Source organism: Fukomys damarensis, unplaced genomic scaffold (genome assembly GCF_012274545.1).
Source record: "Fukomys damarensis isolate Sample0158 unplaced genomic scaffold, DMR_v1.0_HiC HiC_scaffold_5, whole genome shotgun sequence".
NCBI classification, from domain to species: Eukaryota; Metazoa; Chordata; class Mammalia; order Rodentia; family Bathyergidae; genus Fukomys; species Fukomys damarensis.
Window position 1 is genome coordinate 8,687,809 of NW_022900917.1, and position 22,921 is coordinate 8,710,729.

Below are 22,921 nucleotides of genomic sequence, written 5' to 3' on the forward strand. Positions count from 1 at the left end.
AGGAATTTTTTCCCTTATTTCTCTTTCTGTCTGTCTGTTATTTGTGTATAGAAAGGCTATTGATTTTTGGGTATTCAGGGTGTCTATATTTGACACGTCATGTGAAGTGATGGCATAAAAAATGTAGTGAAATACTCTCGGTAAGTCTGAGAAATAACTTGTCATGCAGTCCTGAACATTAGTTTTAGTTTTGTTTTTTGCTTTCTTTTTGGTACCAGGGATTGAACTTGGATCCTTGCACTTTTGAGGCAGGCAGAAGGACCACTATAAACATTAGTTTTAAGAGCTACTTTCTTTTCTTTCCTGGTGTGAAAAAGTACAGTAATACTTTGGTTCATGAATGCTTCTGTTCATGAACAACTTGGTCTGCAAACAGAAGCATTCAGCAAAATTTTGCTTCTGCTCACAAACTCTTCTTGGGTGATGATGAACTTGACTAGGGTCATTTTCCCCAGAATCATGGAACCAGTTAAGTTCATGAATGAAGGTACCACTGTACTTTCCTTTCCTGTGTCTTTCTGCACCTCGTGTTTCCATCTAGGCTCCAATCTTGAATGCTTTAAGATCTCAATTGAATGAGTCTCTGTCTGGATTTGAAGAGGGAAGCACATCAACCCTGCATTAGGAGCTAGACTTCCAAAGTGGATATCCAATTTTCCCAGTACCATTTATTAAAAAGGGTGTCCTTTCTCCAATATATTATTCACCTAAACCTCCATCAATAGATGAATGTATAAAGAAAATGTAGCAGGTATACACAAGGGACTATTATTCAGGTATAAAAGTAAATGACATCCTATGATTAGCAACAATATGGATAAAACTGGAGATCATTATGAAAAGTGAAATAGACCAGACACAGAAATGCAAGTACCACATGATCTCACCCATGTGTGAACCCAGGAAAGTTGATCTTACAGAAATGAAGACTTGAATAGTGGTTACCAAAGGCTGTGGAGAGAAGCAAAGAGGAAGAGATGGAGAACAGTTGGTCCATGGGTAGTAAGTTACAGTCAGATAACAGTGAGGCCTTGTATACTGTTGCAAGGTACAGTGACTAAAGGTGACAATAAAATGTATGTCTCAAAAAGTTAGGACATCAAATTTTTTTAAAGTGAAGAAATGACAGATACTTGAGGAGATAGGTATATTTAAACTGATTTAAATATTATACAGTGTACTCATGTATTGAAATGCACATGGTATACCACAAATACATGCGATTTTTATGTGTTATTTTAAAAAGATTTTTAAAAATGAAAATTAAAAACTTCAGCTTGGTGTGAGCTACCCCTGTCTGACCTTAGTGATTGTTTCAAAGGTTCCAGCTTCAAGTTTCTTTGCCTTTGGACCCGAAACCCTACTCAGTTGGAGTCCTGGGCACATTCATCAGAAGACTTTAAATTAGCTCAGCTTAGCCTTAGAGAATCTTGAAACCTTGATTCTAGAATGTTCTGTGAAGACTTTTATGACCCCAGTTTGTGATAATTTAACATATTTGTGCTATCGTTAAGACCCCTGAAGGCTACTTTGTTAGCAACAGAAAAGAGTAAAGAGTTTAGTACATGATCACATTACATATCTTTTAGCTTAAACTCACTGATGCAAATGGATAAGGTCTTTATAATGTTGAATAATTTTTGTTAAGGTTCTCAGTAACTCTGGGTAGAATGCCAAAATTTTTTACCAAAACCTAATGACAGTATTAAGCCCAGTACTTTGGAAGTTACTATTTAAAGAGAATATGAGGAGTAAAACTCACAAAGGCAGTTGTCTTAGTTAAATTAATATGAATTTTATTTATGTTCTAACTTGTTTGCTCTTTGTCACAAACTGTTCCACTTTTACTCTGACAAAATTAATTCCACTGTCCAAACTCTTTTGAACAAGAGCAACCAGATTTCATTATTATGTGATAGGCAAAGAGTTTGTGGCGGGCACTGGAATATCTTGCTTTACTCTGAAGCAACATTGACAGCAAACATTTCTTCCGCTCAGTCTGTGGGTGTGCTTAAAACGCTCCAGCTGAGGCTACCTGTGGGTCTGACCTGCTTTGAAGGGGCAAAAGCCAGCTAGGCTAACGCCTGCAAAACACAACAAAGCAAAACAAACTCCCCGAGGACCCAATCAGGTAAGTGTTTCTCTCCTAAGTCGGAAGGGTGAAACTGAACACACTCTGAAGTCCGGCTGCAAGGAGACCCTTCTTCCTTGGCTCCCCCAGGAGGGAGGGTGCATTCTGCATCCCAGACCCAGGAAAGAAGGGACAAATAGGAAACCGATGCATTTTTGCTCTCCTTAGACACACGGTCAGGAAATAAGTGCCTGCAGGCCTTCCCGCAAGAAGAGTAATCAGACTTCAAAAGAACTGCTATGTTCAAATTATAGCTCATACGATGGAGAGTTCATCTCTTATAGATTTTGTATCATGGAGAGTTAATCTCTTTGTACCTCAGTTTGCCCGTTTGTAAAATGCAGATAATTGTGGGTCTGATAAAATGGTTTACAATGGGTAACACCCATAGAGTAGGGTCAGAAAAATAGAAATTGTTCTTGAAAAAATGAGATGATGTAAACACATGGTGGTTACTGATATCTCTCTGCAGTTTGAACTTTTGCCCACTGTTGATGTTGAGAAAAATTTGCACTGTGCTATGCTCGATAGTACGTCCCATGCCATCTCATTTACTCAGTTTTCTAGCTCTTCAGGATCTTTCCACTGTGTCTTTGCCTGACTTCTTATTCAGCTCAAGTTTAATAGACACATGTAATAACCCGATCGCATTAAATGAGCATTGTGGAGGAAGAGGTTATTTTCCCTGGTTCTCCCTTTCAAGTCTGAGATAAAACTGCGCCATTGTCACCACCTGCACACCTGCCAGGCTTTGCATCCTGGGGAGGCCATGTGAAGCTAAAAGGAGCAAGCCAGTACCAACAACGATGAAGGAGACGTTCCCATTTGTTATTTACTTTTCTTTTTTATTTTCCTCCTTGAGTTTATTGGTATATTTTAGGTATACAGTACAGTTACGTTCATCATTGGGATCTTGTACCTTTACGTGACAGGTCTTGGTTCTCACTTTTTCCCCGTGTCCCTGCCCTACCTTCACCCCCTCTTCTCCTCCCTATTTACAAACATTTTATTTCCATTTTTTCATTTTCTCCTATTTTTTCTTTCCCTTATTTCCTTTCCCCTACCCTTCCCACTTTCCCTACACCTTTTGCCCTTTTCTTCCTATTTCATATTGTCAACAATCTCATTAGGATCTTATGTACTATTATAGTTTGTTCACACCAGAGAAACTATTCAGGATTTACACATGTGTGACTTATTTATTTCACTTAGGAGTATATCCATATCCTCAATATGTATCCATTTTCTTATGAATAAATCTAATTTCTCATTCTTTTTGGCTGAGTAGCATTCCATTTTATAGAAAAAACACATCTTCTTTATCCATCTTCCAACTGATGAGCAAATGGGCTGTTTCCAAGTTTTAGCTATTACAAACTGTGCTGCTATAAACATAGGTGTGCATATATCACTGTAATATGGTTCTTTTAATTCTTTTGGAAAGATACGCAGCAGAGGGATGGCTGGGTCAAATGGAATCTCTAGTCCCAGCTCTTTGAGGTATCTCCATATTGATTTCCCTAGGGGTTGCACCAGTCTGCACTCCCACCAACAATGGAGAAGGGTTCCTTTCTCCCCACAACCCCGCGAACATTTGTTATTGAGTGATTTCTTGATAGCAGCCATTCTTTGTGGAGTGAGGTGGAATCTCAGTGTTGTTTTCATCTGCATCTCTTGGATGACCAGTGATGTGGAACATTTTTTCAAATATTTTCTTGCTGCTTTTACTTCTTTGTCTGAGAAATGTCTGTTCATTTCAGATGCCCATTTTTGAATTGGGATGTTATTTACTTTTCGAAACATCCCAAATACCTTTTAGAAGTTAGCCTTGTGACTACTACATATTATTATTATTTGCAATGCTTGGCTCTCTCTGAATCTCTCAATCATGTAATTCACCATGTAGCTTCAAGCACATAGTAACACAGAATAAATGAACACTGCAGTTCATCTTTTATTATCTGAGCATAATGATTTTTTATTGTTTTCCTTTTGCAGTGTGGATTTTATTTTAGCTACCGACTGGAACTCTACCTTACTTTACATTAATCTATAAGAGCAACATAAGCATAAAACACACCATAAATGTTCCCTCAAAGCTGTACATTCTAGCAACCCAGACTGTATTTTATCACAGCATCTGCAGTAATTAGGAGCCAAGAAAGTGATTGCCCTTAACTTCTGAATCTGAAATTGGCCACTATTGAGACAGCACTGATAATAGTGGTCTTAGAGTGTTGAGAAAGGCTTTAAGCACTAATCACAGTAAAATATATTCCTGTAGGAAAGAAAAAGTTAATTGAAACAGAAGTATGACATAAGTTTTGTTCTACATCTGGGACTTGATTAGTTATAAAAATAAAAACAAAACAAAAAAATCTTCCTTTAGAGCCAGCATTGTGCAAATTCCTTTATCTAATCAAAGAGATCTTGGGCAAACACCTCCACTCCTGCTTAAATAACTCAAATATTGGTCATTTATTGATCCTTTTTTGAAGAACAACTGAAAAGTGCTAATTATAGCTAATTATAATTATGCTTTATATAGTTTACCAATTAAAAGCCAACTCTTTTTTTTTTCTGGGTTCTTTATTACTAAAGTTTGAATTATTTTCTCTTATTTTGTATGGGAAAAAAACAATATCAATTTCTTAAATTAGTGCTGATCAAAATATGATAACAACTCTAGTTACTACTGTGTTCTCACATATATTAAATATTGTGATAAGTTGTTTATCATCAAATTTAATATCAGATCAATCAACTAATCTAGTACTACTGTTCCAATTTTAAAGTTGTGAAACTGAGTCTCCAAAGTGTTAGATCACTTATGGATTATATATCTGATAATGCTGGTGCTATGATGCGACTCATCGCAGTGACTCCTTATTTTACATTACTCTCTCTTGTGTGTACACCTTACATTTATGCATCTGTCCATATCTATCCATCCACAGGCTTAATATCCCCTATTTTAACCGCTTAGGACCAGGGGCATTTCAGATTTCAGATTTTGTGGATGAGGGATATTTGTATATATGTAATAAGATCTTGCAGGTGGGCCCTAAATTTTAGCACAAAGTTAATTTATGCTTTATATACATGCTATACCCAGACTGCGATGGCAACTTTATGTAACATTTTACTGTACCTGTCCTGCCTGTACCTGGTCACATGAGATTAGGTATGACATTTTCCACTTGCGGGGTCATTTCAGAGTTCAAGAAGTTTTGGATTTTGAAACATTTCAGATTTTGGATTTTCAGATTAGGGACCCTCAGATTATGCACACTATGTTTACAGATGTGTTTACATGTGTGCATGTGTGTATGTATGTGTAGACACACAGCTACATGTGTGTACACACACATGTATTTGACTGCACACGCACATTTGAAAATGAAACTCACGCCCCCTTTCAACTTCTTTCTTTAAGGAAAGTTTATTTACTGTACACTCAGGTTACACTGTATTCGTATCTATACTATGTATACACCTGAGGTGGGACACCAAAATAGATACAAGATGTAAAAATGTCTTTCATCTATTACAGTTCATTTTCCAGATAGAAATTATAATATCAATATAATGAGCTAAGCTCAAGAAACATTAGCACTTGGTCAGCGGATTTAGCCCAAGGACCTGAGTTCGATCCCCGGGGCCAAAAAAAAAAAGAAAAGAAACATTAGTACTTGAATCCAATCCTTCATTATGTATTTTTTCTCGTCCAAATTTTGAAATGTGTTAAGAACCACATTCTAGAATTCCTGTAGCTGCTAGAACCAAGGCTGAATATCTATTTTCCACTCTTTATCCTTGAGTTAACTTACTCACCTGGTCCCAGCACTGCAAGGCATCAACAAGCCTCCCAGGTAGGAACAGGTGCATAGGTAGGGCTCCCATGCAAGGCCCAAGATAGTGTTCTCCACAAGCCAGGACTGCACGGCCATTCCTTAGCCTCACCATGCAGACTGGGTCACCCACCTTCCTTCCCCATGGAGGAGACAGTGATGCAGAGAGAGAAGGCAAGAGCTGAAGTTTCTTTAAAAACCTCCGAGGGCCTGCTCAAGGAAAAAGCAGTATTCTTGAGGGAATCAAAACACCTTCCAAACAAAAATCACAATTCAAATTTTCTGCTCTTATTTTGTGTTTGCGATTGCTCCTCGCACTGGAAAACTTTGCATAATGGTTGGCTGCAAAAATTTCAGCCAGCGAGTGTCCCCTCTGCTTCCTACCTTAAATGAGCACATACCTCAGAATCTCATCTCTGCATCTCTGCTGCTCACTTGCTGTCAGCCAGATGATCTGTCATCTTTGAATACGGTATTTTTGAAATTGATGAGCAATCAGCACTCAATGCATTCCATTACTATCAGCAATAAAAGATTATCTTGGATGCAAAAGGTCTAACATATTTTGAATTCCAACCTAGTGAAGGGCTTAATATCATTTTGTTTGATCTATCCCAGATCCTGTGTGCTAGGTTTTGTTTTCTGTAATCCTGGTAAGTGCATCGGAAGCTCATGGACACCAAATACCTTGTGCAGCCCACCCAGCTGCAAGTCAGACCTGGGCTTCAGACTCGCTACCTCTTCTCTTGGTTTGGTTGAATCTCATTCATTCATTATGCTTCAGTCTGGTAGAGAGAATATAGCACATTATAAATAAGCACTTGGGAAAATCCTCATGAGTTAGGGACGTATTTCCAGACTAAGAAGCACAGTCTCAAAATATTTGTTCTAGTCAGGGTATGTCTACAGTTTCTTCTCGACAACTTTATTGCTTTCAGGGATACAAAGATAACTAAGATCATCTGTATCCCAGAGGACCTTTCAGTGCAGGGGATTAAATGGACTATAATAAACATTCTAACCTTGCTACAAATCCTCTGGAAATGCCACATCGCTTGCCAAGATTTCCTAATTCCATAAAATGCATACATTCAAGGGAAACCTTAAATCTCCTCAGATTTTACTTACATACAAGTATATGAATAATCTTTTCCTTTATACTGTAAGTCTTCAGGGCCAGGAATTGGTGTTATTATCTTTCCGTTTGCCATAACACTGTCTCATAGAGTGCTTTCAAGGAATATGACCCTCTAACCTATTTCTTGAATTGAATTCAATATAAAAAGCTGTTCATAAGATCATTTCAGAGTAGAGAAAACAACCACAATGAAAAACAAAATAGTAAATCAGCTAAAATCTTAGCTAATGCAGTTTAAATTAACTTATCAAACTAGGAAGGAAGTGATTACAACAAATAAAATGGTTCATCTGTGATAAAATATTCAACAAATGAAAATTATTACAGTTTGGGGAATTAACGATAGCTTTCTTTTCTTCTAAGGTCTTCATCTAAAGCCATTTCAACTTTGTGCTTGGTGCAAGAAGTTCATTTATCATGAAACTGTTGATAGGTTTAACAAAGGGAATGGGATAGTGATCTCAGTTACTCCCTTTGGGAGTGAGATTGCGTCATGATAGCTCAAGTGAAAATGCCGGATCAAGGCAGAGAAGAGCCATTAGGAAAAGTCAAAGCATTGATCCCCAGTTTCCATGAGGTGTGGTGGGTTTGGTAAATCCAGGGCAAAACTGTACTTGAAGGGGAATTCAGGTAGAAGCAACAACTCTTGGTATCATGAATGAGTTTTAAAATGCTGGATTTCATTTATAATCTAATGATTCATTAGTGATTCATGCTTCCTGCGTGGTGATCACACACACACACACACACACACACACACACACACGTGCACGCACGCACGCTCACAAACACATGCAAATTCACACTATAATTGGAAAATAACTGTGACTGTATACATTTAAAATGTGTTCCTGTAAAAGTCACTTGTCATGACTGCCCTCAAAATATTCCCCCTTGCTTTCAACACATTTATGCCATCATCCTTAGCGCTTTCTCAAGCAGCTCAGGAAGTCCTCTTTTGTGAGTGTCTGTATGGTGTTGTCATGGCTACCTCAACGTCCTGAAATGATTCAAAATACTTACCTTTTGTGGTCCTTTTGACTTATGGGGAAATCCAGAAGTCACATGGTGGCAGACACGGTGAGTAAAGGGGACGAGGACACTCCACAATGCATCTCAGAGCCTCTTTTTCTGTTGGCTAACACTGGGTAGTAGCATTCCCCATATTTTCAATCAGACTTCATAAAGAGACTCACAAAAGAGTAATTCTAGAACTGCTTTAGAAAATGGCAAGAACAATGGTATAAGTGTGTTTGAAGCAATAACGAGTGTTTTGAAGGGGAATTGTGATGTTTCTTTTACTGTACTACCTCTTTTAGATTAAATACTCACTGTATATTTTGATCATACTTCAGCATTTATTTTAACCATAGCTAGAAGTGGGACATTCACATATGGAGTAGCTTTGCAATAGATCATTCTGTGCACCTCATTACTACACAAGAATTATGACATAGCTCAAAAATTCATTTTAAAATGATATATGGGAGTTTTTCTTCAATTGAGTGAGTAATTATCTCTCAAGTATCTTTGTAGCCATGGAGACTCATTCCCTGTACATGAGCATTGCGTGAATGTTTGTGGAATATTTGTATTGATTAATTGATTTGTTCACTTGTGGTAATTCAGACAATTACTATAATACCACCCTAAATTCAACAATTAGTTTTTCAGCAAAATGCCCTCACAATTGATTTTAAAAGTCTCCGTACAATAACATGATAAATCCTGACATTCAACATATATTTTACTGTAGCAAAATGTAGAAAGCACAAGATTTGCCATTCTCACCTTTGCATGCGTCCCGTTGTTCAGTGGCAGTTCACAGTATTGTGCTGTGACCCCTGCTACCTACTGAACTTTTCCATCACAGCAAAGACACCCACGCCAGGAAGCGGTAATTCCTCATTCCATCCACACCCTTGTTAAGTCAAATTTACTTTCTCGCTCTGAATTTACCTCTCCAGATAGTTATTATAACTGGGATCAGGCAGTATTTGTCTCGTGTATAGCCAGCCTCACTTGGGATCATGTTTTCGAGGCTCCTCCATGTTGTGTGATAGATTGGAGTTCCAGGTTGACATTTGAGTCTACCACACTTCCTTGTTGTGAGGCACCCCACTGTCCCGTTTTATTTGTCGGTGAAAATAACTATAAAGGATGAATATTATAATGAACACATTTTAAGGGTTAAGAGAGGGAGATAGGGTTGAAATGGTCTGACGGATTGGATACGTGAGTTTGGTTCCTCAGACTCCAGATCCAGGGCTCTTTCGGCTCTGTTACTTTCATCTTCTTGTTTTATGTCAGATGCTCTTGTGTTTTGGATTGTTTTCTACCTGTGCACTGACATGTTTTGTGTTTTTCTCCCCAGGTAGTTAAACTACTGTTATGGTTTGCAGATGAACGGTGACTTCTGGTGACATTCTCAAAGTGCCACTCACTTTTAGAGGGGAGACACATAGTTAAGAAAGAGACCAGTGTACATTAGTCTTTATGAAATCTGACAGTTTCCTTCCAGATGCTTTGAAGTCAAGGGACACCTCAATGGGAGAAGAAGATAGCTTTTAGGATATATTCTTAAGGGGTACTGACATACATTTGACATAGTCTTATAGTATTACACATTTAAGTAAGGTAGGTTTTTTATATGAAGAAAAATGGAAGAAGTATATTATTCTGTTATAATATATATAAAAACTAAATACCACCATTTATAGGGCTGAGTTGTTTTTTGTCTCAGCAACAAGGGAAGAGTAGCTAACAGCCTATAAGGCAGCAAGAATTGGACGTATTAGCCCCCTAACAAGACTTAATAAGACAGAATCTCCCTACAAAAACAGAGAGATCTATGAAGGAAACACATGTGAAAATAAAAACATAAGCCTGGGAGCAAAGGGATATGATAGCATCATTAAAAATTTCAAGGAAATTTTTTGAAACTGTAGAATTTACTTTTCAATCAAAGTAGTGAAAAGCAGAATTGACATGGCAAAAAATGAATGAGCGATGCAGAGGCTGGATGTGAGCGTTTCTCCCAGCGGGCAGCTCAGAGGATAAGGGGATGAAGACAACGCAAACAGTATAAATATGACCAGCAAAATGGATCCCAAGATTCAACTCAAAGGGCAAATATCCTGAAGGAAGCGAGTCGGGGAGTCAAAATAGTAACAGCAGCAAAAAGTCATTACTGAGTAAAACTTCAGGAATTGAAATTCTTAATTATAGAGCTGAATGAATGTCACTCTATTTCAGGTAAAATCAAAGAAAGAAAACACATCAAGATAAAATCAGATGAAACCAAATATCTTTTTAACATTTTTGGGTTGAGGCACCAGGGATCGAACTCTTGTCTTTGTGCTTGCGAGGCAGGTGGCGGAACCACTGAGCTAAATCCCTTGCCCCCAAATGTCTTGATAAAGGAGAATTACTCTAAGTAGAGTATTATGCACAGGATGGAAGAAATCAAGGCTTATTTTAGACATTTCTTCCACAATACTGATGGCTGTGAAGACAATGAAGCAATGACTATGTAAATTTGAGGGGAAACAGCTGTGATTTAGAATTGAAAACACAAAATGATGTATTTTTAATTGCAATGAAAGCATAAGCACTTTTTCACTTACACAAGGCCAAGTACATATTCCTTAGGTGACCTTGCTTAAAATGTTATTGATATTGTCGTTGAGATGACCGATAAAGTACCAAATTTTAAAAATCAAGATAGAACAAGTCAAGGAATAAAGAAACAAATGGTCATTAAGTCAGGTATAGATTTCTAAATAACTGTTGGACATTCGACTCCAAAAGTAAATAAAGATAATAGTTACCATTACTTTTTAAGGCTTCATAGTGTACAGCTTAACATAATACAAATTTGGATCTAAGATTCTAGGTCCTATCATAAAGTTCTGATACTGAGTAGGGCACCAACCAAGAGGCAGAACTTTGCTGAGAAGTGACACATGGTCTACATCTAGTTCTGGTCCTCAGGAAAAGCATGCTAAGAATGTTTCCAAATGCTTCAAAAGTACTTAGGCATAGAAATGAAAAAAAATATATATATATATTCTTTATCTTAGTAGAAAATATTAAAATAAATATAAAACTATCACAGTTTGTAGTAAGAAATAATTTCATAGGGAGAAAGAAACACATGAGAAAATATTCTCTGGTTGGTGAGGCTATTTTCTTTCCAACTTTCTTTAACCCTCAGTATTTTCTAAATTTATTTAAGAGCATCTGTTACACTTTTAATGAGAAAAGTCAATAAACATTACTTGAACATGCTTCAGAGAAAAAGGGGCAAGTGGTCCAGGTAGGAGGCCAAATGAGGAAGAGATTGAGCTGCTGCATCTGGGGAGGAGAAAAGAAATCCTGGTTGACACAATGGAAGGGTTTGTGTAGATGCTGAAAAATAAATAAATAAAAGAAGGAAGGAAGGAAGGAAGAAAGGGAGACAGTGAAAGCACACAATGAGATTGCCTTTTAAAATGATCATCTGTCCACTGTTCACCCTTGATTCACAAGGGCCATTTTTGGAGCCCTCTGAATCCTAGGCTTCTGGTGCTGAGCATGGTAACCCTAGCACTCAGAAGGCTGAGGCAGGAAGATCATGGGAAGTACAAGGCCAGCCTGGGCCACTTCCCTCCCTCGATCTTGGATATTCAAAAGCAGTCAGTGCAACACCATATGGAGAAGAAGTGCTGTCTATCCCCAGAAGGCAAATGGCCTCAGGGGGTGTGAGTGTTTGTGGACCAGCAGATGATATTAAACATTTTAAAGATAAGACAACTAAAGGATTTGTGAAATATTAGACACCAAGCTTTCTCTTTTTCTTCAGAATCTTCCCCTTCCTAACCACCAATGCTAGTGCTGTTCTCTTCCTTCCTCTTAATTAAAAAATGGCTGTCTTCATCAGAGTTACATGGCCTACATTTAGTTGTTTCACTTGTTTCTTAACTCACCCTGACGACTTCTTTGCCTCGTGCTGCATCAGAGCTGTGGATGTTGGGTGAGTATTTGGTGGTCTGCTGTTGTTGGTCTCCTGGGTAATTATCAGAGGTGGAGAATTTAGAAGACTAATGTGTATTTCTTTCTATGTCTTATTCTTTGGGGTTTCCTTTTTCACCTGTTCCAAAAATAAGAAGGTAAATCTCATCTCCACCGCTAAATAATAGGCAAGTCTCCATCAAGTCAGACTCGTGACACTGCCCACCTGGCCTCGAGGTGTCAGGACACAGTCAGTAAATTGGCCAAACTCAGCCCAGAGGAGAGCGATCGGGGGAGCTCTGCATCTTTATTCCCTCATATGTTTTGTTGTAGCTTCATGTGTTTGTCTGGATTCTTGGACACAGTGGTGATAGGCATCACAGAAATAAACAGAAATAGATGTAGAAAAGAAATAAAAAAATAAAACCTGGGAAGTTGAAGAGTGACACTGGTATCTGAGCACTTTTTTCTCCCTTTGCTCTCAGAACTCCGTGAGGGGGACATTTAAAAAGGGACTTTGTGTCAGACAAGTTAGTGAATAATTTTTCTCATGGTATTATTTTGCTGACACTAGACTATTGGAGCTCATTAGCATGCTGAGGCTAGTTAACTCTACAAAACAGTGCTTTAACTTTTGCTTTACTGGATATTCCTTACTTCTCAGCTCAGTTCAGTGTTCAACAGGGGTAAGAAGGTTAATATTGGGTAGTGTGACACGGAAGAAAGAGAAGAATTGCAGTTAGAAAGACTCGAGTATGAATTTTGTCACCATTTTTTTTATTGCTTATGCAATCAATCCTCCAGAAGGGTCAATTTTCTCATCTCAGAAAAGTTCTTCTTAATGCCTACCTCAAATATATGTGGCAGGTCAAAATGCCAAACCCGAGCCTCTGCCGTGATGCCTAATACGTAAAAGCTGCTGAATAGATGTTCACTCCATTTCTCGCTCTCCTTGACTTTGGGAATCGTGCGGTTTCATTTCGTGAAATGAATGCTCTAGGAGAAGGAATGAGGCAGCCAGCCGATTTTGTGTCTGTTGCAGGATGGTTATGTACAAATCTTACAAATGTCTGTCAGAGCTGTTGTCATCCGTCACCAGCCCCTCTGAGGCAGGGCCAGCTTCTGTGCTAGAAATCAAGGTGTAAATCTTCCTGTCTCACTCCACCAGTGCAAACTGGTTGAGTCCACATGAAGACACGGGATTTGAACAGATGTCACTCTGATCAGTTAGCTCCGGGGACACTGGCTTTCAAAAACTCAGAAAAAAGAGAGCACAGTGCTCTCTAATAAAACAAAGCAAATATATATGCCTGGAGAGGACCCCACCATGAGTGTGTCTGTCTGACAGTTGAGTTAGGAGTTGCACACACATTTCACCTTCATGTTAAACATGAATCTAGGGCTATATGTATTATTTGCTTTTAGGGTTGTAGAGAAAACAATAAAATATTATTTTTTCTCATTATTCTAGCTCTGAGCAGCATTGACTCTCTGCAGACTGTGAATAATAAACTTTTTTTTTGTTCTTAGCCTATTGATGCTCTTGTTGGCCACCCTGGAGAAGGATACCTGGGAGGGTTTTATAAAGAAGGGTTAGAAAGCCAGGGCAGTACACTGTCTCTCTCCCTGGCTGATGTGGCAGATAGAGAGGTCTATACATCAGCTGCTTCTGACTGATATAATTTATCCAACCACACGAGGAATACTTCTAGATGTTATTAACATAATTTGAATTAATAAAATTGTACATTTCTTGGTAATGTAAGGTAAAGAGAAGTTTGGAGTAGCCACTTCCAAATTCTCATAAATACTAGGTCTATTTTCAAGATTCTAAAATCTATTCACAACCCAGCATATGTGCAAATAATTTTCCTTGTTTTATTCTTATACTTCTTGCATCTCCTGGACATCTTATACCTCTGTATTTCCAAATAGTTTTGCTGAGAGAGCAAATTTAGACATTCTGTTTTAACTTTGCACATAAACCTAGATCCTCAAATATCATTTCTTCTTCCTAATCAAAATAAAGCTCTGAGAGTAATTGGTGGCAACAACATGCAAGCTAATGGAATGTTGGAGAAGATTGTTCTGTAAGCTTGGGCTGGTGCCGTTAGCCCCAGGGTAGAAGTTGCCTGTTCCAGAAAGAGAAGGCATGCAGCCCTACAGATTCCTGGTACTGATGTCCAAAACCAAACTGAATGTATAATGACAGGAGTTTGCATCTTTGGATGAGCTAAAGCTGCTTTCTAAACATTGGGCAGATTCCCTGGGTTGAGAAAGAAGGCTCTAACTTGGGAGAGCTCCATCAACCAGTTGGTCAACATGTACTTGTTGAGCGCCTACATGTAGGTGGTGTGCTGTGCTCAGGGTTGTGGAGGCTGTCACAAAGGAATATCATGGTCCTGCCCAAAACATCGTATAGTTGGTAAAACAGAACAAATACCCACAAGAAATTAAAGAATAATTAATGCTAATTTATGGTTGCTGACTTTAAGCATTACAGGAATTCTTAGAAGAATATGATCAGCGAGTGTATGCAGAAAGAGTTGGGAAGGGTTTTTTTTAGAAGAGATTTGAACTGAGGTTTTAAGGAGAATATGAAAGCTCAGGCCAAGTGAGCAGTATGCACTGCCATTGGACTCCAATGCATATGGCAGAGAATGACTATTGAAATGCTAGACCAAGGAGCAGAAACAAAGATGGCAGAGGAGGGTGCAGTGAGATGATTTGGATTTGATGTGGCAAGAAAGAGAAAAGTAGTGTAAGAATCTGAGCAGAGGAGCAGCCTGATATAAATTGTATTTGACGCACACAAAAATTCTAGCATTGGTTCACTTAACTTGATATCGGCCTTCAAAAAAGCTTCTTAAAAAGACAAGGAAACCACCTCTTCTCCAAAAGTAAGTGAACTACTATGGTGGGGTACAAATATATATTCCAATTCAGTCATCAAAGCCTCAGTTTCTTGAGGTCCAAAAAAAAAAAAAAAATCTCACCAGTATAAGTGTCAAAAGCTTTAGGTAGTGAGGGTTCAGTTCTGATTCCTGGCTCGGGTCATATGTTTGACCTCAGTAAAGTAACATAACTCCTCTAAATCAGAGATCCATCAGTAGCCAGTGGCAAGTAAGGGAATGTGTGCTGATGGGCCTTTCTTGAGCTCTGAAACAGGCTGGAGATCAGACACAAAGGAGAGAGACTTAAAATATCAGAGGTATTCGTATGCTGGTTCTTATGACCTGGCCTCCTTGATTCTCCAACTTTAAGGACATGATCTGGGAAGAAGAGCTTGAGTCTCACATGGGACCTCAGTCAAGCTGATGCCTTGATTTACTATCTTGTTATGCAATCAGGCAAGAATTCAATTCTGCTCAGAATTCTGACCTACAGGACAGATGTTATTTTAAGAAACACAGTTTGTTATCACTTGTTACACAGCAGTAGCATACCAATACATGGTTGAGCACAGATAAAGAAAATACTTCAGTTCTGCTGAGAAAATTAAATGGAATACCATGAAAACTAAATACAAAGTGCTTAACACAGTTAATGGCCTGGAGTCAGTGTGAAATAAATATTAGCTTTTGTAATTTTTCTTGTTTTCATCAATATATGTGTAGCAATAGATTGTAGATATACTAAAAATATTAATAGAGGTCTCCTGAAGAAATGAGTGCTGATTAGACGGTGATGGTGATGTTGTAGGCCCCCTGAGAGAGTCTACTATACACAGTGATAACTACTTTTCCTGTTCAGGTCAGCAAAGTGTTCATTACTCCTCTTGGCAAACTCTAACTGGTTATTGTAGTCAGAGCAGTAGAACGCAATCCCTCTGCATTAAAAATCACACATCCACGGCACTGATATAGTTGATATCATTAGGAATCAATCACTAGGGCTAGGTATAAATACAAATCCATAATATAATAATATTATTATTAATCCATAATATAGTAACCCTCCACATCTAATGACATCTATAAGGATAATATCCAAGTACTGAGGAGTTAAACTCTTAATATTCAGCCACTGTTATAACCAGTCTTTGTGGATAGCCAATATGTCTGAACAGGAAAATCAAATATAAACTCTGCAATACTCTGTACACAATTCAGTCAATACTTGATGGCAATGAGTTTCCATTCTAGATCAGCTATGTGATTGATGCTAGGTGCTCACAAAGGCCTCAGAGTCTGTTAGAGACACAGAAAGGAAACTCACAGATGATAATACAGTGACATTCTATAGCAGCACATTCTAGAAACTACAGGTTCAGGCAGCAATGGTACAGATGAGAGGACACTTAGCTAAGTCGCAGCTGGAATCAGAAAAGGAGGTTCTGCTTGGAGCTAGAATTCAGTCTTGACTCTGTGTACATGGGGATTATTTGGACTTTGTTGGAGAGAAGGACATTTCAGGTGAGAGGATCACCTAAGCCAAGTTGGCATGGGCAGGAATGGTATATTTGGAAAATTTTTGCATAGAATGCTGAAGAGGAAATGGCATTGAGTGTAGATCATAAAATGATACATTCAGGAACTTGTCTTTATCTGATGGTGTGGGAGCATTTTAAATACTAAAGTTTTATTTTCCAAGACATATCTAACTGTTGTGTGCATAGAGAGTAATAGTTTAGAGGAAGGAGAAACTGAAAGCAGGTAGGTGACACGGTGGTCATCCAGGAGACAGGCAAAGATGCCTCAAATCAAGAACGTTCGATGGTGATAGGATAATTCCAAGAATGACTTAGACCTGAACCAAATGAGGGAATAATGGGCCAGATGAGGGGGAGGGAGGGATGGGGAAAATTGGAACGGTGCATGCAATGAACGTATAGACAGTTGCACTGCTCACAGAAGCATGCAACTCAGGAGAAGAAGTGAGGACAGGCAGACTGGCTTTCAAGGGCTCGTGCAAAGTCAGGCGGAGAAGTCCACCAAACACTAGCACATACGGCTCAGGAGTGAGAGTGAGTCGGGTGCACATTCCAGAGTCCACAGACAATGGAGGCTTCCCCAGCACTCATTCCCCCTTCCTGCCCTCTTCACAGTACTCAGGTTTTATTTCGGGCCGGTCCCCTTCCCTGTCTAGTGTGTGTCTTTTGGAGGACTGAGCTCTGAGAGTGGGACTTGACCAGCCTTAGCCAATCTGGCCCCTCCCCAGGGTCTACCCCAACACCTGCTTTCTTCTCCCCTCTCATACATGTTAGTTTGTTCTTTCCCTCTGTCTTCCTTGCCTCCCTTCTATTTGCAATCTGTGATGTGCTAATTGATACATAGTTATGTGTAGCCCTGTGAAATTTCTGATACGCTGTCTAATTGGTAAAATTAACAAGTGAGCTTGCTGGAGCAGTTTCATGGATGTGTCTGGCTATTGACAGAAAACATAAAACTCCTGGTTCAGTTTGTTACCCACAGTAGTAACGATGGTCAGAGTATCAATGTACAGGGACTTAAAAGCAGCCAATTTTCACCTGTGCACATGGTGGGTTTAGCACAGGTGTGGAAACCTGAACTTAGGAAATGCAAGTCTTTTATAATGGGCAAAAGTAGGGTTACCATTGTTCAGAAGGAGGACACTGTATCTTCCAAGCCTACAAGTAAATGTGCCCTTTTACTCAGAAGGAAATATGATGTCTCTGTAACAAATGAACCTGGGGGTTGTTAAGATCAAGTAAAGCTCCTAGAAGAGGGCCTGCCATCTTCACAATAGCTGTTTTCTAAAAATGGAGCCCTTCACCCTACTCCAAAGGCAGGAGCCAAGACTTCAGCACAATCCACTGTACTGGCTGTTGTGGAAGGAGCACGATGTTGGACTTGAGATTTACCCCTGTGCTGTCACCTCCCCTACACAGTACACAGGGAAAGGACACGTTTCCTGTTATGAACCAAAGTCCGGCTCTTCTGTTTCATGTCCACGCCCAGCCTCACTTGGGAGCTGGTCCCTGCAAGGCGGGGCTCTCAGTTATTTTAGCCTTCGTGTTGTCCCAGTCAACTATTTCGTGTCTTAAATTTACTGGACAAACTGTATCCTTTATTCACCTTAGATAAATTACCTTTTATTCAGAGATGATGTCTGGGGCTACAGTACCAGAATCCCTCACTCAAAGAGTCAGCCTCTGTATTGTACGCTGGTTTTCCAAATTCTCAGAATGCTTTCTTTGCTATGAGGGAGGTTGGTGAGGGAAATGGGAACCAAATTGACAATTTAGAGACCCATTGAGGCACTGAATTCACTTTTTACTATTTAACATATAAAAGTGATTATATTAAATTGAAATTAAATGCACTATTATGGGGGCATTTATGACATCTCATTTAAAGAATTGCTGTGGATCCTTTAGAGAACACTGATTTGCAACCACCAGCTTGTGTCATGAATGCAACCTTCAGCATGGTGCTTGCTTAGCAACTAATTAAACTAAAAAGACAAATAAGTGCCTTTTACATTTTTAATTTACAAGCTTCCAAATATAATTGTTGTTATTGTGCTAAAGTATGGTACAGCAGTCTGCCTTTGAAACCTCACAATCTCATTGACATAATTAATTTTGTAAATAAATAGGTTTGTGCTGGGATAGGAAATATATTATCTGTTCTTGCTTTCTTAACATAAGTATGGTTCTGGTGGTCTTTGAGATTAAATCATATTTTGTTGTGCTTTTTTCCCTAAGATGAATTATTTATTCACTTATGTCATTGATTTTGCCCAATTATGATTTAGACTTTAAAAAGTTCACTAACAGTCTTGCCAGCTATAACTTAACATCCCTTTTGATTTCTGCCTTGTAATTTTTGAGGCTGATAGGATTAAAATTCGAGTGATCTTGAGCGGTACTGCGTTATTTGTGGGTGTTCTCTGATTCAGCAGTCTGAGTGTGACATTTCCTTCTGCATCAGAGAGGGAGCAGGATTTAGACATCAACACTCGTGATGTCTTCAAAGCCCGGCTGCTTCTCCAGAATTCAAGCTGGAGTCTAGACTTTGCAAAAAATTGTTCGGTTTCTACCTAACAGAAGCACCATGGGCAATTCCTGGAAATAGAAATGGACAGGATGAACATGAACCCGATACCTTCCGCTTAGGGTGATCTGGAATTCAGGACAGAGAACTGCCCATGGCCCCACTTAAGGAAGAAGTAAGACATATGGATGTCCAGTGCGGATGTCATTATAGCAAAGATCTGTACATGATCTCTAGGACTTTACTGGAACGCCGCACAGTGTCTGTTGGAAACAAATAGGACAGTAATCAAATCATTTAGTATTTTTGTCATCTTCGCTCCTGCTCTGGCTGTTTGGAAACACTGAGTTTTTAATTTGTTCTTCATTTAGGAAACTTGCTGTCACTAAGAATCAGTCTAAAGTGTGTAAAGGGACAAATAATGAAGTGTTTAATAAACCAATAGCCAGGGCAATTAAATCAGGACGATGTCTTTATTGGGTTTTTAGAAATACCGTTAACATGACTGAAGTTTTTAAATCATCTTATTAAATTTTAGTTCATTTCCTAATTCCTGTGACCTATTTTTGCAAAAATGAAAGGCCTGCGAGGCTCCCAGAATTTGCACTACAACAATCTTCTGGGGATGGTAAACAGTCCATGAAGTAGCACACCCCAGATTCCAGGACTGCTCTTTTCCTAGACCAAGTTGATACAGTCTTCCCCAGCAACTCCAAATCTCAATGCACCTAACTTTGTAGTACCCACCACTGGGGAAATAACATTTTAACCAAGGAGATAGGTGGTAGCAAATTAAAACTTAAAAGACACTTAAATGACAGTGTAAATATTGCTATGCATTATTTAGCACTCCAATAGGCTGATATTCAGATCAGACAAAAGGTCGCTGCTCCTTGGTGAAGATGCTGGCACTCTGGGGGGAACAGCGCTTTCTAATGACGCTGGCTCTGTGCAGAAGCATTGGCATCCTGGATAGGAAAAAAACAATAGTGCTGGCTTGATCTCTTCCACTGGGCCCGTGATGATTAACCACAGCACTCCACATATGCATATTCAGAGCTGGCCTTTTCTGGGAATTCCCTTCACCACCGAGACCACAGAGATGTGCCCCACTTGCAAGCCTTCCACTGTGCTGCTGGAAATAGACGAGGGCTTTGCTTGCTCTTCTCTGACCTCACATTCCGCTGTGCCCTCGTGGCTGGGAGTAGGAGCCCTGATCAAAATGGGCAGCTTGTCCTAAGTTGGGCGCGTTGGCCCTGGGAAGCAGAGGTGGGAGCCCAGGAGAGGCATTCCGAACGGCTCACGGCCCACGCAGTTTTCATCCAGCTTCCCCAAGCACCCCAGGTGCTTCTCCCAACTGTAGTTCCTCCTAGCGCTCAGTGCTAGGCCCTGTTTGCCACTCTCATGCCCTGCTTTGCAGCAGCGCTATCTAGAGCGATGAGGGTGACTGTCACCAAGGTCCCTGCAGCTTTTTACATTGATGAATTTATTCCTGTCAAGTGCTTACATAGGTGAGTTCTAAAAGAATCCTTCGTAAGCTGCAGAACTTGGCTGTCTAGCACAATGTCCTCTGTGAATTTGAATGTTGTGACACACAAGTAGAGCACCCCTAAAAAAGAGCAATAGTTGCAGGAATCCCCAAATAAGTTATTATTCTGTGAGCCATCTCATATCTTTGGAATTATCCCCCCTTCTCTTTCTTTCCTCCCACTGGAGCAATTATGTGAATTGCTTGTCCCTAGAGGTAATAGGAGAGGTAAAAACCCGGAGGCTTTGGGGAAGTTGCCAGTCTGATATACATGTAGGATCACCTCCTTTTAACTTGAATATTGATGGAAAGATAAGACCGACAGATTAATAAGAGCATACATTTATAAAGCATTTGCATCTAGTCGGAAAAGTAGTTCAGACCTTGTTTTCATCTTATAAAAAGTAACCCAGGGAATAGGTTTATTCATTCAATAGTATGGAGCCACTGAGCATGAAGGGGCTGGGATTCAAAGAGTCAGCAACTTGCAACACCTACATTTAGCAGGAGAGAATGATATTAAGATAATTACACTTCTAAAATGGCATTACAAACTGCGCTCGGATGTTGGAGAGGAAATTGGACATCATATACCAAGGAGACACACATGGAACCTGGGGGAAAGATACCAAGGGAGAGAGGCTTGAAGGGTCCCAGAAACTGAAAAGTGGCACAGTGTCACTAAGGACCCCTCTCACTGATTACAGTCAGGCTCCCAAATATGAAGAGCAAACAGAGAATCTGACATTACGATGGAAGCTCTTGACTTTATGGTTATTTTTCAAAAACCGGTACAAACTAATAAAGGAAACATAGAATATCAGTTCACAATAACGTCTGAAGTGATGAATTTGTTATTATGAAATTGCATCTTCAGGATTATTTTAGGCTTTTTTTAGGTACTCCTTGTAAACCCTTAGCATGTTTCAGAGAAGTATCTCCACATGGGTTGTAATATAAGTGAATCCTTAAGCCTTGGTGATTAATTTTGAGGGAGGATATCTTCACCCATTCTTTCAGCCATCACAGCATGCCTAGGAGTGGGTGATTTACAATGAACAGAACTGTATCAGCTTGTGGTTCTGGAGGACAAGAAGTCCAAAATTAGAGGAGTGGTCTCTGGAAAGAGTCTTCTTGCAGCACCAGCTTAGCAAGAAGATGGAAGAACAGGGCAGGGTAGAACAGGAGGTCCCCAAACTCAGTTTTTTAAAAAGGCACCAATCCTGCCCATGAGAGTGGAAGACTTGATCTTATCACCTCTTAATGGTTCTGAATACTGTTACCATGGCACTTACATTTCAACATGAATTATGGAGGAGACAAACATTCATATTGTGATGAAGGTAATTTATTTTGTGATGGTAAAATTATAGAAACTTTTCTGTTGGGCAGTTTTTGTGTATTTAGACAAACTCCAAAGTATAAACTGTGAATTACAATAGACATACCCATCTTATGGTGGATTTATAAGTAAAATCAGAATTTAAAAATTGCCTTGAGAGAAAGATCCATAGTTTCTATATTCCCAAGATTTGTTCCTTTAATATCTGCAGCCATGGTGCATGAGTGTGTGTGTGTGTGTGTGTGTTTGTGTGTGTGTGTGTGTGAGTGTGTGTGTGTGTCTATGTTGAAGTAATTTTTGTCTGTAACAGAAAGAGATTAAATAATAAGTATTGATAAACCTGGCAGAGTATTCAAATCCCAATCTCAGCACCACTTGCTCTGAGATCCTGGATAAACTCATTAATCTCTTTTCTTCATCATCTGTAAAAATTCCTACCTTTTGTATTTATTGTAATGATTAAGTGATAGACACATAAAAACTTAGTTATATTTTCTCTGGGATTTAAAGAGCAGAGGAGAAGGTATTTCTCTATGTGATTTGTTAGTTGTGAATTTTGCATTTATTAATTTATCTAAACTACTTGTACCTGGTCACTGGCTGACCTGTCCTGGGTGGAAAGAAATGTGTGAAATCACAGCCAAGTGTGACTACCTCTGCCAGGCAAGAGATGAAGAGCAGAGCAGAGGGCAGAGAGGGATACCAGGATTGTTGGGGCATCTCGCTGAGTCAGAAATGTAACCCTCGATCCAGAACCTTACTCTCAAAAGTCATCAGGGCATGAAAAAGCAGTTGTGATTGATCTCATCTTCTGTCTCTTTCCCAAGAGAGAATAGGAGTCTGCAGAGGGATCAGTCCAGACTGAGAAGTGTTGTTATGAAGGCCAAGTCATATGGGATAGATCTGGTTTCATCCTCCTTTCCCCCATCAGATCTGGTGAACCTCAAGGGAGACTTGTCTCCATTACTGGATAGGCTTCC